Source organism: Halichoerus grypus, chromosome 15, assembly GCF_964656455.1.
Source record: "Halichoerus grypus chromosome 15, mHalGry1.hap1.1, whole genome shotgun sequence".
In the NCBI taxonomy this organism is placed as follows: domain Eukaryota; kingdom Metazoa; phylum Chordata; class Mammalia; order Carnivora; family Phocidae; genus Halichoerus; species Halichoerus grypus.
This window is the reverse complement of record NC_135726.1, coordinates 3,804,604-3,817,748: the sequence shown is the minus strand read 5'-3', so window position 1 is coordinate 3,817,748 and position 13,145 is coordinate 3,804,604.

The following is a 13,145-nucleotide window of genomic DNA, read 5'->3' as shown; positions in this document are numbered from 1 at the left end:
GACGAAGCACCTAGACTCAGGGAGGGGTCACGCGGCTCAGCCAGCGTCCCCCACGGGTCAGCCCTGTGAGGGCTCTGTGGATTCCCCTCCCCAGCGTAGCCACAATGCTGCCCTCAAGAAGGTTCTAGAAAATAAAGCTAAGCCGTAAATGAAATGATTTCCAGTTGTGAGTATGCCACGTGGGGCATCTCCAATAGGTAATCGGAGAGTCCCTCTCAGAAGAGGTGACATTCTCATGTATGCTGTGCTGAGCTTTGAGAGTAAGAGCTTTGAATCCGGGGGCGGTGAGCGCTCCAGGAGCTGCTTGGGCAAAGGCTCTGCCGGGAGGCTGACCCGGCCCGCCCCCCGGCGTGCAGCAAGTGAGGCCGGGCGACCCCGGGGCCGAGGGGGCGGGAAGGCTGCCTGTGTTCGCGTAAGCCCACACTGCACTGGGTGCTGTGGGAGAGACAAAGAGCCCTAAATCAGGTTTCCTGCATTTGAGGAAATTCCAATTAAATGTGAGATGAGATGCAGGGGCGTGATAAGTGGCTAACAATGGCAGGCAGGGGAAGAAGGTGAGCAGGACCAGCCGGTGAGGGCGCACAACCCAGAGGCGGCTGGGGCCCTGCAGGGGCTGTGACGGCCAGGACCTCCTCGGGCCTCGGGTCTGGGCAGGGCGGGGTGGGGAAGGGAGGGAAGGTGTGGCCGGGACCCCAACAACAGGAGGGCATGTCCAGGGCGCTGTATGAGTGCCCTGCGGCAGCTGTGACAAATGACAACAACCGTGGCTTATACCATCACCAGCTTCTTCTCTTAGAGCGCTGCAGGTCAGGGGCCTGACCCGGTCTCACTGGCCAGAGCAAGCAGAGCTGGCTCCTTCTGGGGGCTCCGGGGGAAATCTGGTTCCCTTCTTCTTCCAGCTTCTAGATGTCGCTGTGTTCCTTGGCTCGTGCCCCTCCCTCCAGCCTTCAGGCCAGCATCCCGGCAACCTCGTTTTCTCTCTGTGTCTGGGTCTGACTCTGCAGCCTCCCTCTTCTAAGCCTTGTGATTACGTTGGGGCCACCCAGAGAACCAGACCAGATCATGTCACATTTAGGGTGAGAGGGTCCATCCCAGGACCTTCTCAAAAGGTGAGCAAGTAAAGGATGTTCCAAGAACAGCTGTGATGACAACAGAGACCAGAGACCTCACTGTAGCACACAGTAGGTGCTTAATGGATGTATGTAGAATGAATGAACAAATCGGGGAAGGGGGTGCGGCGGGGAGAGTGGAAGGCCCTGGATCCCGCACAGGGGAGAAGTAGGGACGGCTGTGCCCAGGGACAGAGCTACTGGCCGGGGTTGGGGGTGGACAGAGGCGTCCCCTCTCCCAGAGGCGCCCCTTCCGCAGTAAAGGTCCTTTAATCTGACCAGTGGCCTCGAGCCGGCTACGCGCCAGCCTGGGTCTGCTCTGGGAAGAGGTGGCTGCAGAGCCCAGAGGCCAGGGCGGTGTCTCCTGCCCAGAGGCCGCTCTCCGAGGGATGGCTCATGGTGGGCGGCCACAGGTCCAGCGCCACGGAGGCCCCGAAGCCCCAGGAGTTGTGTGACTAAGTGCGGAGACAGTGGGTGCGGCGAGGGACGATGTGCAGAGGGCGCCTGCCCTTCTGCTTGGGACCTCTGGGGCCCCCTGCCCCCTGGACAAAGCAGCCCCCATAGGGAGGCTCACCAGCCACCTAGCGTGGCCCCAGGGCTGATTCTTGCCACGTGCAGCTGTGGGCCTGGTTAAGCAGGACGCATAGCTAAGCAGGACCTTACTGGTTCCTCACCCACTGATGGAGGGGCCGTGCCCTCAGCAGCAGACCCAGTGGCTTGCTGAGCCTGTCCGCCCTCTGCGTCCCGGCCCACGAACGCAGCGCCGTGCAGTCGGACCCATGCCTCTTGAGTCAGGACGCCCAGAACTGGGTGATGGGAGGGATGCAAAGGCCAGTAAGACATGACCCTTGGCCTCAGAGTTTGTTTGGAGAGAAGGGACTGCACGATCTCGGGCCACCCCGCCCCCCGACCCACCGAGTCAGAATCTGCATTTGAACAAGGTTTCCGAGGGCTCTGTGTGTGCATGCCTGTCTGAGAAACGCAGGTCTGGACAATGGAAGCAGGAGGCGAAGCAGGGTGACCCAGCGGGCCTGGGGTGTGGGCAAGCCGAGCTGTAGAAGGCGGTGTGCCTCTGGAGGAGTGAAAGGCAGGAGGCAGACATCACAGTGATGGGGCAGCAGCAGGGATAGCCGGGGTGGGGGCGCTGTGCATGGTGGCCGGGGTGGACCCAGGACACCGTGGCCTGGGTCAGAATAAGATGGACCGCCTCTGTCCTCAATATATATAATACTTAGAGCGACCAACCGGCACGTTCTAAACACTTGCCACGTATCAGCTCGTTCACGCTGATAACATGGTGCCGGAGGGGCGATCATTTGTCCATTCTACAGATGGACAAAGCGAGGGAGAGGAAAGTGGAGAGACTTGCCTGACATCTCTCAACGTGTATGTGGTTGCCAGGACTCAAATCCAGAAATCCTGGCGGAAGTCCTTTGAGCCCATCTCCACATGCCCCTCTGTAGCACTAGAGAGCCCCAGCATGTCAGAGGGCAGGGGAGCCATGTAAGCAAGATGGAGTTTTAGAAGGCGGGGTGTGGGTTGGCTGGGGGAAGCCTGTGTTTGTGTGGGGAGTAGACTGGGAGACGGGGTTGGGGGAGTGGAGGTGGGGGCCTCTATTGGAGACTGTCCTCCATCCCAGGCAGCAAGTGGTGGGACTGCGTGGGGAGGGGACCACAAGGCTGAGACGCAACCAAGAGTGAGTTTCTGGAGAATTGCAAGGAGGATGAGATCTGCCCATGGCTGCCTCGGGCTGGGCACAAGAGGCCGATGGCTGAGTCCATGGGAGAGGTTTGGCCACTTGGAGACAGAGGTCCTCCCAGGCAGCTTTGAGCAGGTTTCCCTGGCATATTTTTTGCTATGTTTTGCCTGCTACCCAGAACAGACTTGGAGTCCCTGGGAACTCCCTGCTAGCCAGGCCTCCTCCAGGCCCTCCCTCCTGGCTCAGCCAGGGGGCCCCAATCAGGCCATATCCTGCCACCCCCTGGGGGCCCAGGCTCTCAGGGCAAGCTCATGGGGACACAGCTTGGTGTCCCCTCTGCTCAGATCTATTAAATTCCCGAGGGGAGAGGACCTCACCCCACAAAGATGGCCCAGGGCACATCTGCCCTTGCAGGGAGCCCCACCATGTGTACCGTGGGGGCGCGGGGCTGGCCGACCTCGCGGGCCGGGGCCTGCTCACCTCGCCCCACAGCCTCAGCAGTCTGCCCGGCGCGCTGGTTGCTGACCTTGGGCGGGTTCTTTCACCTCTCTTAGTTTCCTTCTCAGTAAACACAGGGAGATTAATAATAATAAATGTTAAAAGATTCCCTTCTGATGGGGTTGTTTTGAAGATTTCTTGAAGATAATGAATGTGAAGGTCAGAATAGCATGGCAAACAAGCTCGTCACCAGGTTTTCCTGGCAGGGTTTGGCCTCAGGGCCTGAGGAGGTCACAATTATAGAGCTAGCTACTCGTGGCTTAACAAATGTTTGTTGAGCACCTACTATGTGCCCGCTGTAGTCCAGGCATAGGGGAATAAGCAGACAAAACCCCTGAACATCTCAAACCTTCATTCTGGGGTCTGTCTTGTTGACCCTTCCCCAGCAGTGCTATGAAGAAGGCATTATTCCTGCTAGATTATCCCTCCCCTTTAAAATTGGGGCAAAATACACATCACATAAAATTCACCATTTTAACCATTTTAATGTGCACGATTCCTACGGCATGTAGTTCATTTACAGGGTTGTGCAACCACCACCTCTCCCTAATTGCGCAACATTTCATTACCTGGGGAGGGGACCCTGTGCCCGCGAGCACTCACTCCCCATCCCTTCCCCTGCTCCTGGCCACCACGCATCTGCTCTCTGTCTCCAAGGATTGCCTGTTTCACGTGTGTCTGGCTCCCATCACTTAGCATGGTGTGTTCATGGTTCATGATCTCAGGGTCATGAGATCAAGTCTTGTGTGGACTCTGTGCCGAGCAGGGTGTCTGCTTGAAGATTCTCTCCCTCCCTCTGTCCCTCCCGCCCTCCCCCACCGCATGCACGCACGCACCATCTCTCTTTCTCTCTCTCTCAAAAAAAAAAGACTTCACTTTTTATAGGCAAATAATGTTCCACCATGTGGATAGACTACATTTTGCTTATCATTCATCTGTTGATGGACATCTGAGCTATTTCCACTTTTTTATCCCCATTTTAAAGACAAGGAAACCAGAGCCAAACCAGACACTGGCCCAAGGTCAACACCTGCCTATGACCCAGAAATTCCACTTTGAGGCATTTACCCAAGAGAATGAGAGCACACGTCCACACCAGGGGCTGTACGTGAATGTCCACAGTGGCTTTATTCATAGTAACCCCACACTGGAAACGGTCCAAATATCCATCAACGGGGGATGGATAAACACACTGCAGTCATCATCTGCTGGAATACTGCTCATCCATAGGAAGGGAGGAATGACCGATTCACACAGTCACTTGGAAGAATCTCAAAAACCTGATGCAGGGTGAAAGGACCCAGACACATGTGGTATGACTCCATTTATATGAAATTTTAGAAAAGTTGAACCTCCGGTGACAGAGGACAGAGCAATGCTTTTCAGGGGCGGGGCTGGCCGGCGAGGGGCACAAGGGAAGCTTTGGGGGTGATGGAAATGTTGATTATTGTGACGGGGGCGGTGGCCACGCGGGTGTATGCATGTGTCGGACTTAGTTTAAATGGATGCACTTTATTGTATAAACTGTGCCTCTGTTAGTTGGCTTAAGGAAAGGAGTTGTACATCCCAGCCTCGCACACCCACGGTCCTCCTGGCCTCCACTCTGGCCCCCATTCTCTGGACCACGCAGGCTGGGCCCCTTTTTCTGCCAGGTCCCTGAGTTTGCAGCCTGTTTGAGGCTGCCAGGGCCTGGCTTGTAGTAGGCCTGCTGGAAAACCTGCTTGTCAGGCTGACCGAGGTCTGTAGACTCCCCCTGATGGAGGGTAGAGCCCGGATCGGGAGGACTCCATTTATTTATTTATTTTAAAGATTTTATTTATTTATTTGACAGAGAGAGAGAGAGAGCATAAGCGGGGGGGGGGAGGGGGCGGCAGATGGAGAGGGAGAAGCAGGCTCCCTGCTCAGCCCCCATGCAGGGCTTGATCCCAGGACGCTGGGATCATGACTTGAGTGGAAGGCAGACGCTTAACGACTGAGCCACCCAGGCGTCCCTGGGAGGACTCCATCTGGAACCCAGGCCCAAGGCCACACCGCTACTTACCACCCTCCCTGGGACTGGAGGCCAGGCCTCCATCTGAACGCTAGGGTTCTGACCACTGGCATCCTTCACCCTGGCAGTGTGGACACGTCGACAGAGGGGGGTGGTCAGCCTGGTGGCCCCTGCTGAGGTTCATCACTTCCCTCTGGCAGGTGCACAGCCACCCCCTCTCTACTTGGAAGATGAGGAGACAGGCGGAGGGAGGGGCTGACTCTTGACCTGGGCATCTCGGCGGGCGGGTGGCAGGCCCGGGATTGCAACGCAGGCCGCGGGCAGCCGGCCCGAGAGTGTGTCTACCACATGGGCTCCTGCACTGCACAAAGCACCAGCCCCGAGGAAGTCTGGGATGGCAGGCACCAGGCATCTGGGAGGCTCGGGGTCACGGACCGCCCCAGGGTCTGCTCCAACTGCTCCCCCAAGAGGTGGCCGATTGGGGTTGATGAGGGTGGGCTTGGGAGGGTCTTGTGTCTGGAGGGTCACTGTGGGGGTGATGCGGGACCACCATGCAAGAGTCTGCGTGTGTGTCTCTGTCTCTCTGTTTATCTATGCGTACTGTACGTCTCTGCCTATGTACCCGTGTGTCTGTGTCTGTCTCTCTTTTGTCTCTGTGTCTCCTACTGTCTCTTATCTCTGCTTCTCTCTCTCTCTCTGCCTCTGTCTCTCCCTGAGTATCTGTATCTCCCTGACTCTGTCTCTCTCTCGTATCTGTCTCTGTCTCTCTGACTCTCTTGTCTCTATCTCTCTCTGGTGTCTCTGTCACTCTGTATTTCTGTCTCTCTCCCTTTGTCTCTCTGTATCTCTGTCCCTGTATCTCTCAGTGTCTCTCTGTCCCTGTCTCTCTCTATCTCTCTGTCTCTGTCTATCTCTGGTGTCTCTGTCACTCCGTGTCTCTGTCTGCCTTGGGCGCTGGTGGGAAGAAAACCCTTCTCAGGGCAGGGACCCGAGGAGGGGACAGGCCTGCCCTGTCCTGGCGCAGGGCTCCTTCCCAGGCCGGCTCTGGCGCCTGGGGGCTGGTGGGAAGAGGCAGTCAGCCCAGGAAGGCCAGGGCCTGGCAGGCAGGCCTTTCCCGGGACAGGCCCTCCAGCTCCCGCCCCCTGCAGCTGGCTGGCTTTCTTCCTTTACGCCTTTAGGATAAACTCCCTCTCCCTGGGTCTCCAGGGCCCTGAGCACTGGGGAGAAGGCCTGCCTCCCTCTCAAGGGCCCCCACTCTGCATGTCCTGGGGTCCTGTGGGGGGGGGGGCTGGGAGGTGTCGAGGACTGGGCCCCACCCCTTGGGGCTGCCTCTGGCCTCCCTTGCCCCTCCTGGGACCCTCCCAGTCACCATCCTCCCCCCTTGGTATCTGCACTTTTTGGCCCCTGTTTGGATGAGTTGCTGGGGAGCCCCCCCCCCCAGCTTTGAGCATCAAGGTCATTGGCCAGACCCCAGACATCAGAGGCCCCCGGGCAAGGCTGGCCAAGCCGGACTCCAGAGCCACCAGCCCGCCCAGAATAGCTATCTGTTCAAAAAGACAGAGCCCAGTGGGCCAAGCATGGCTTTGGAGTTGGCCAATCTGAGTTCACGGCTGGGCTCCCCCATGTCAGTGACTGCTTGTCTCCAAGTTCAAGGTCATCATTTCCCGGGAAGGCTGAGACCACAGACTAGGGCCCATGGCCCCACAGACGTCTGCAGCAAACATCGACCCGCCGTTCCCCAGCGACCACCCTGCCTGGCACGGGCCGTGCTGCCTGGAGCGTCTGCCCCTGGAGGAGAGGACGAGCACATGCTCTAGGCTGTCAGGGGTTCTTCACAGCGTGTTCTTCCAACGGGTACTTGTAAGAACCAGCACGTACTGATGAGCCGCTGTGCAGCCCGGACTCCTGAGATGCCATCAGGGCAGGCAGTTCCCATCCCAGAACCCATGCCCCCCAGAACGGCCTCTCCACGCGCTCCTTAGGCCAGTATGGGGGGGTTACATGGCCCGGTGGGGAGAAAGGGGTCAGGCAGGGCTGGCTGCCTGGAGGAAGGGCCCGTTAGGGGGCTGGAGGTAGCACAGGCTGGAACACACGTGAACTGTGGCTCCTGCCCGGCCCCCCTCCCTGCCTCCCATGGCTCAGAAGCTGTATGTAGCTCCCCAGCCTCGGCCGGCCGGCTGGCACTGGATGCCACACGCCAGGGTCCCGGCAGCTGGGAGGGTGACAGCTGAGCTCTGCCCTGGGAACAGGTTCCAACACGTTCCCTTCCAGAGTAGAAGCAGATTCAGAGAGGAGGGAGGAGGGGTCCGCGGAGGGGGGGGCACCTGGGGTCCTAGTGACTTGGGTCCGCGTCTGGGCTTGCCCCGTGCATGCTGGCAAGACACTCGACACGTCCCTTCCCTCGTCTGCAAAGGGCTGGATTGACCGCACAAGGTTGTTCCAAGAATAAAATAAAAGTATGTGATGCCAGGGCTGAAGAAAAGGATCAGCCCGTAGCACGTCGTGCAGTGAGCTTTGACACCGCAGCTCTGAGAGGTCTGGGCTTGTACGGATGAGGACACCAAGGCTCAGAGAGCGTCCTCTCTGGGCCTGCGTCCTGGGTTTCAATATCCGTCAGGTAAAGGATGGGCACACCCAGCTCTAAAAAGCTTTTAGGCCAAACTCCAGGAACCCAGCGGAGAGAACTGCAGGTCAGGGCCGGAGCACGGGGACTTTCCAAAGTCCCTGGTCATTTTTAGCCTCACTCCTAGGGGACAAGCGACCCGCGATGTGTCCTCGGCCCGGCCCGCTCTCAGGGAGTTCTTTTTCTGGCTGTATGAACTCAGGCCGCGTGCGCAGCCCAAGTTAAACTCAAGAGGGCTAGACACGTGGCTTGGGTGGGGAGCCACAGCAGATGGCAGGCCACCTGTTGAAGGGGGACCCGCGAATCAGCGGCTCCCACCCAGCCACCCCTCTGCCGCCTGCTCCCCTCCCTCCTGCTGCCTCTGAGTCTGCCTCCCGCCTCCTCCCCCGACTCTGTGCATCCGCGGTGGGGACTCCAGGCCTGGGACTCTCACAGAGAAGGGGACCCGTGGAGGCTGGGGGTGGGGAGGCAAGCGTTTCCTTAGAGCCTGTTCCTCCCCAGAGGCTGGGGGGAAGGCGAGAACCTGAGCGGACTAAGGCAAGGGGGCTTCGTTCAGCCCTCAGAGAAGACCCCGAGCAGGGTCTGCCTCCCGCGTCTCCCTGTCACTCCCCGCCCCCCCGCCGAGGGGTCATCTCACCAAGTCTTTGGGCATTTAAAGATTTGAAGCTCCTATTAATAATAATAATAGGGGCGCCTGGGTGGCTCAGTCGTTAAGCGTCTGCCTTCGGCTCAGGTCATGATCCCAGGGTCCTGGGATCGAGCCCCGCATCAGGCTCCCTGCTCCACGGGAAGCCTGCTTCTCCCTCTCCCACCTGCCCTGCTTGTATTCCCTCTCTGGCTATCTTTCTCTCTGTCAAATAAATAAAAACCTTTAAAAAAAAAAAAATAATAAAAAAATCCCGAAGCAATATGTATGCATGGTTCTCAGGAGGAACGTTTGAAAATACGGAACACCTATAAACAGAAAGGGGAAAATCACCTGAAGTCCTGCCTGGCAGGGAGACCCAGTGTCATTGTTCCTGCTGTTTGCCCGTGGACACATATCGAAGGTTCTCTGACCTTCTGCTTTCACGATATAGGACTGATCTACGTCAACGCTGGCATGGTCTTTTCCGTAGCATCATTTGGAATGCCCGCATCTTTATACCGGGCTCCGTCCCTTAGCTGAAACTCCAAAATCGCAAAGGCTCAAAAATCCAAGTTTGTGTGGAACTCATTTGGTCCCAGAAATCTGCCCTGAGCTGACACGACGAGGCTATTTATAGCCTCCATTCCCCGCCTCAGCATGAAGATTTGTTGATTTTGCTGTAGAAATAACAACGAGCGTGGCTAGAGGGGCTGCGTCAGACCCCACGGACGGGTACGGTAATACTGTGCCTAGTATGGTCCTTGCTATTTCTCAAAGTCTCAGAATTCTGAATTCTGGAACTCCTCTGGTGTCACGGGGATGTGCTAGATTTTAACGGAGCGGATGCATCGGGAGCTTACATTTGCTGGCTGTGCACTCTCTGCTGGTCTTTTGTATTTCGTACTCACGTCAACACCGAGAGCGAGAGAGACAGAGAGAGAAGGCACTGTATCCCGTTAGCAGGTGGAAACGTGGAGGCTCAGGGGGCTGGGATTGAACCCAGATCCTTGGCTGCCGAGTTCAAGCGCCTACTGCCTCCCTGCCTCCCTCCCTGTTCTTTCCTGATACACCTTGAGACGCCACCGAGATCAGTGTTTTTCGAACTGTGATCCATGCCCCCTGGATACTCGTTAGAACAGTGCAGATCTCCAGGTCCCGCTCCAGCTCCTGACCCAGGCATCAGCTTGCCAAGCGGGCTTGTGGCGATTCTGGGGCCCATCGAGTTTGAGACCGTCTACCCTGGGCCCCGGAGACTTGAGGTCGAGGGAAATGCTGTCCAACTCCTATTATTTAGACAACTGTAACGTGGGCTCGGGGACTCCAGGGTCTCCGTTTTTGTCTCAGTTTTTGCCTCTACACCCTGCTGCCAGAGGCATGTCAGCCCTGCCAATTCGGGAGCCCTGCGTCTCTGCAGCAGCCCAGGGACGACCCGCCACACCCTGTTGGCCTCGAAGTCATGGCCCGGAATGGGCTCTCCAAACCCAAGTCATAATTTTGGTTAACACAAGGGAATTGCAGCTCAGTTCAGAAACTACCTTCCCTGCCTGCTACCTTCTCAGAGCCTGACCTTCTTGCATGTTTCAAGGACACAGAACAAAGTTCCCACGTGAGCACTGCCTTGCCCCCTCCCTGTGCTTCTCCTCAAAAGACTAGCTGTATCTTTTATCTTAATTCAGCCTGTCCATCTGCCTGTCCTCTTTCCTTTGTTTTCTAGGACTAAATTCTTCCTTCCTCCCACTATCAACTCATCTATCCATCATCCTTCCTCTCTCCTTCCATCCATCCATCCGCCAGCCAGTCAGCCTCCTGTTCTTTCCATTATTCCTCTTCTTTCTTTCCTTCCTTCCATCCATCCATCTATCCACCCACCCATGCACCCATCCATTCATTCAACCTGGCATCCAGTAGGTGCTCAATAAATCGTAGTTGAATGAATGATAGGTTTCTCCAAGCAATCTATCTAGAACCTTGTGGGGATGGGGGGGAGATCCACCTAGAATAAGTAATTCTGACTGAATGAGTGGCTCACACCTCTCCTCGCTCATTCATTCTTCAGCAGATGCTTATTGAGTGCCCCCTGAGTGCTGGGCACTAGGCTAGGTTCTGGAGCTGGAGATAGTGTTGAGCACAAACAGATGTCTGGCCCTTACCCTCATGGAACTTCTAAATTTGGGGGGAGACAGCTGTTAATCAAATAACCACGCTCATGAATTCATAATTGCAAACAGCAGTAAGTGCCCAGAAGGAAAAGAAATCACCCAGCATATCCCAGCGGTTCCTGAGCCAGGCCTGGGGACAAGTGAGGGTGCCAGGGAGGTCTAGACCCTCCCTCAGGAGCCCAAAGATGAACCATATGCCACGAGGACATCTGCCTCAGGTGGCTCAAGAGAGGGAATTAAATAAAGGAACCTGGTTACAGAAGTGATAACACAGTTGCAAGAACAACAGGACATTAGGAGCTGCGGAAAGCTGCTGACAAACCCCCCACCCAGGCCGGAGGGACAAAGAGGAGTGTTAGTAGAGCTGTTGCTGGGGCCATGGAGGAAATAAGGCCATTTCTGGAGACACTGCCTGAAGCAGAGAGGAGAGACAGAGAGGGGAGAGAGCAGAGAAGAGGAGAAAGGAAGAAATTCCCTGGCTTCTCCCTCTGCCCGCCCTTCCATCTCCCTCCGTGCTTCTATTGGCTGAACCTAGGGGGTGGTCACAAGGCAAGGGACACTGGGACATGGAGTCTGCAGGGCCTGCCTGCAGAGCGGAAGGGTGAGGAATGGCTTATGTCTGGCACAGGCAGGAATTAATGGGTACAGTGGGGAGGGAAGCAAGTTCCAGGCTACCAAGAAGCACGTGCAAAGGCCCCATGAAGCAAACTGCATGGTGCCTCTTAGAAAGGCCAAAGTACCCGGAGGGCAGAAGGGGCCAAGTGGAGTCCTGGGGGCTCCCGGAGACGTGGGCAGGGCACAGCCAACAGGGGGTTTGATCTTTTCCCCCTGGAGAGCTATGAAACCGGAGGAGGATTTTAAGTAGGAGGGAGGCCACAAGATTTGCACTTTTGAAAAGACTACGTGAGCTCCTACATGGAGAGCAGATGTGAGGCGCCCTCAGGGGGGAAGCAGGCAGGAGGCCACTATCCGCCCCACCTATCCCCCTGCCACGGCTCACACTCCAAGCCAGGGGCCCTCAGACTCCTCCCCACCCTCTGGCCTCCCACACCCACAGTAGCCGGAAAGCTCCAGCTTCTCATATGATGTGTCTGCTTCCTTGATCATGCACTTGACATCCTTTGAGATCTATGCCCCCGGAAGGGGCCTCCCGCTCAGCCTGCCTCGTCTGCCCCCTCACCCTCCACGAAGCCCCCCCAGCTGCCTGCAGCCCGGGCTGGGGTGCCAGCCACCACGGCACCTGTTCATGGCTCCTCTCTCTTCTCCAGGGGATCAGCTTTCAGGTCTGATAAATATTAATGGCCGTGCAGGGTCCCGGGTGGCCCCGCCGGGAGATAGTCTTTCTGGAAGGCACGGCAGGGTGCCCAGCCAGAGTTGCAATGGGACACCCCGACCTCCTGCTGGCTCCCTCACCCCACAGCCGTCGGGGGGCGAGCCTGGTGCCCCAGGAGACCACCCAGAGTGTCAGACCTGCTCTGTCTGCTTCCCTTCTAAAGGCCGGAACTGGGCATCCCGGGAGCCAAGTCTTGGGGTCCTGAGGAAGACATGGAGTCAGGAAGACGTACTTGAACGACAGGACGAGGGCATCTTGTCCTCAAAGCCAGAAACCCCCATCTCCCGAAGGAGTGGAAGCGTGATCAGCTGGGAGTTCCCCTCACAACTCTGCGTGCCCGGGACCTGGGACAAGCCAGGGCTGCCCCGGGGCCTTGGCCCCTCCACCTGTTAAATAAAGGGGATGGGCTGGAGAAGGTTCAAAGTCTCAACTTTCCAAAAACACACTCTAGAAGGCATCCACTTCTTCAAGGCAGGAGCCGTTGCAGGGAGCCGCGTCTGGGGAGGAATAGATGCCCCACGGGGCGGGGGGGGGGCACTTGTGTCATCAGTGGGGTCCCCATTGCCCTGTGGCGATGCGGGGCGGCAGGCCTGGTTATTCCCCACACGCAGGTGCGCTCAGGAAATACGGCTCAGGGGTTCAGCCACCTGCGCAGGGCCAGGCGGAGAGGACATTTCCATCCAGATGTTGAAATCCGATGGCAACATAGGGCAGTGCTCAAGCGCGTGGGCTCTGGAGCCAGCCAGCCCGGGTTTGAACTTCAGCTCTGTCCCTTGGAAGCTGTGTGATCTTGGGCAAGTAGCTTAGCCTCTCTGTGCCTCATGCTTCTCATCTATGAAGTGGAAATGACACTTGTGTCCCTACCTCATGGAGTCAATTGAAAGGATTTAATGGGATGACGGACACAGATTTAGAACGGAGGGTGGCTAGTTTAGGATCTGAGATCTCCTCACCCCAGGCGTGTGCAGGTCGTGCGTGCACCATCCCGCAGTCTGTAGGCTTGGACCCTGCACAGCGTCGAACACAGCCCTCCCCGCCCCCACCCCGGAAATATGCTTTGAATCCAGGAGGGAGTGGAGTCAGGACTCAAAAGTGGGAACTAGGGA